We start from the raw sequence: 3,283 nt of genomic DNA, 5'->3' as shown, positions 1-3,283 counted from the left end.
TGTTTAGATGGTTTGCAGGAGGAACAAGCCACAGTCAGACACAGCAAGACTAGCTAACACCACAGATAACCAGATGGCAGTAGAAATACAACACAATATAAATGAGGGTGTTTAGAATTTTTCAAGCTCTTACACAGTTGGATAGAATAGCCAAAATGAATTACCACAGACCTAAGATTCAATAAACACACAAACACAAAATATCAGTGATAACACAAGTATCCAACATCATAGAAGGGGCAATTTCGAAGAAATTGAAACTAAAAATAAAGTGTGTTATAATTGTAACCAACAGGATGAAGAGTAAATAACCCCTAGTTCTTCTTTTCAGATCAACTTTAACCTCCAATTTACCTCCAGCAGAAATGTCAGAGGACATGGAAGCCACGAACTGGGGCTACACACATATCAGTGTAAAGGAATTCTGCTATGTGTGGACTATTAGGAACTTTTCACCTTGCATAGATGGAATTAGGAGAACGATTACGAGCCCAGTCTTCTCGTTAGAGGCCAATGATGAAGTGACATGGTGTTTGAGAGCACACCCAAATGGGGTCGATGAAGTAAGCGAATGTTACATGTCAGTTTTCCTGGAGTTGCTCAGCTGTCGAAAGAGTCCAGTTTGGGCAAAGTACGAGTTCTGGATCACAACTTCCCAAGGAGAGAAATATCAATGTATGAAGAGCTTCAATGTCCATAGTTTTCGAAAAAACCAATACAGGGGATTCAAAAAGTTCATTCTTGGAGATTTCCTCATCTCTCATCTATGTCGGTTTCTCCCTGAAAACAAGCTCACCCTCTGCTGCAAGGTGAGCATAGTAGGATCTGTCTTTGGCATGCCTGGACAGAACATAACACCTGCAATCAAGGATCCAAGGCACCTGTTGACAGATGACCTAGGAGAGCTGTGGGAGAATTCCCTCTTCACAGACTGCTGCCTGTTGGTAGCTAGCCATGAATTCAAGGCTCACAAGGCCATCCTAGAAGCTCGCTCTCCAGTTTTCAGAGCCATGTTTGAACATGAAATGGAGGAGAGACTAGCAAACCCCACTGAGATCCATGACCTGGATCCCAAAGTATTTAAGGAGATGATGGGCTTCGTTTATACTGGGAAGGTGCCACACCTCCAAAGCCACTACATGGCCACTGATGTGCTGACAGCTGCTGACAAGTATGGTCTGGAGGGCCTGAAGGTCCTGTGTGAGGATGCCCTCTCAAGGAACCTCTCTGTGGAGAATGCTGCACACACTCTCATCCTGGCTGACCTCCACAACATACAGCAGCTGAAGAATGAGGCCCTGTATTTCATTGCCTTTTATGCTTCTGTGGTCTCTGAGACCTCAGAGTGGAAGTCAATGATGGACTCCCATCCCCACTTGGTGGCTGAAGCATTCCAGTTCCTGGGTCCTGCACGCAGTGTTTCTTGGAGCCCTCACTCAAACACCTAAAATGAGTTTAGGGGATGGACAGCTATGACCAACATTTGTCTTCCAATAGCTATAACCAGTGTTGTTACCACTGATTTCTGGCTAGAGTATAGTATTGTTGGAACATTTATAGTGAACCTGGGAAAAAGCAGCATGGTGGGTCAGTATTTAAAACAGCTGTTATATGGTAAAATGGTGGGTGGGGGATGGGCAGCACTGGAATCTGGGACAGTCTCCTTGACTTCTACTCTGTTAATGTTCTAGTATGATTTTGGTCTGGTATTTAGGAAACTGGGATTTAATTTAGGTGCTGTCCCTAAGGACGGACAAACCTGAGTTTCTTCAGAGAAAACTGTCTGCATTGGACTATGAAGAAGAGATGACTGGGGCCCAGAGCAAAGGATAAATCAAGCACGAATGTTAACTCAGTGGAGAAGGAAAAGACAATGAAGACTTTTATTTTTTAAAGATTCAGTTTGTGGGAACTCAGCTGTAGAAGCAGTTACAGTTCACTCAGAGAACACTGGTTCAGTTCTCAGCACACAGGAGAGTTTTTCAGCCACCTGTAACTGGTGATCCAGAGGATCTGAGGCCCTCATCTGGTCTCCATTGCTACAAACAGCTCTGTAGACAAAACCTTAACCAAATAAAATATATGAATAAAACTTTTGAAAACGGTCTGTGGATTCTAAAGATGTTTATGTTCAGAGAAGTCACATGTAGTTAGTTCAGTAATCCTGCTCAGCTCTGGATGTTTGTGCAGACCTCTCACTGTCCTACTAGTATTAGAAACCCTCTAACTTTTTCTTGGCATTTAGTGTTGACAAATGAGAACTCTACCATCATGCTTTTATGACGACTGGGAAGAGTAGACTGTAATACAGGGAGTCTACTCCTTCTGGGAGAGATGCTTTTGTGTTTCTTTTTAATTTTTTGTCAATATTGCTGGTTATATTACACCGTAGCTCTCTTCAGACACTCCAGAAGAGAGCATCAGATTTTGTTATGGATGGTTGTGAGCTGTCATGTGGTTGCTTTAGTTTACCTATTTATCATTCTGACACTATGCCCATCTTGCACTTTGTTTTACCTGAGATAAACTTCCAATTCCTAGAAGCTGAATATTTACCTCCTAAAGTGGCCAATCTCTATGCCAAGATTTTGATGAAATTCTTTTTACATCTTCTTGTCTATTAAAGGTTCACTTTCAATGTCACTTATTTGTGTTTTTAGCTTTGGTCTCTGAACATTTATAGCAGTTTGCCAAAATATTTCTTTTCAGGTCTCTCTGAACTTTTTATTTTAGCTACTGAAGCTGTCTTGATCTTAAACATCTCAAGAGTAATGCTGTTTTTTTTTTTAACAATAGGATTAAATCTTTAAATTGCGCTGTGACTGAGTTTCACCCATGCTAACATGGAATGATTGAATAAAATTGATATCATGGCCTGCAGGAGGACCCCTTTTCTGATGGCAAAGAGTTACTTTGTCTATCCCTTTTTTATCTGCATTCATTACTGCAATGCCAGCCTTTGCCACAGCTTCTGCAGATTCCAGAAGGCTGAGATCTTCTCTTTTGATTATTCTAGGAAAAACAAATTAACAACTTCTACAACAAAAACTGTGTTTCTAGGAATGTCTTGCTTATAATCCATAATCAAATGACCATGCTTACTACAGTGAAACCATCCACATCTTGATTTTTCTTAATACATTTAGAAAGGATTTCTTTCCAATTAGCACCATAAACATGAGATGAGACATGTGATGTATCTCTAATCCACCCCTCTATTGGTACTGATCTTTCTTTTAAAGATCTAATCAAATTTTTGCATTCTAAATTTCATTTTCAAAAG

General features: G+C 40.7%; 1 pseudogene; it reads left to right on the top strand.

Annotated features, from left to right (window-relative positions):
* Positions 366 to 1,387, top strand: Gm5543 (predicted gene 5543; annotated as a pseudogene).

Source organism: Mus musculus, chromosome 3 (assembly GCF_000001635.26).
Source record: "Mus musculus strain C57BL/6J chromosome 3, GRCm38.p6 C57BL/6J".
Taxonomy (NCBI): Eukaryota; Metazoa; Chordata; class Mammalia; order Rodentia; family Muridae; genus Mus; species Mus musculus.
This window is presented reverse-complemented; position numbering and strand designations above follow the sequence as displayed.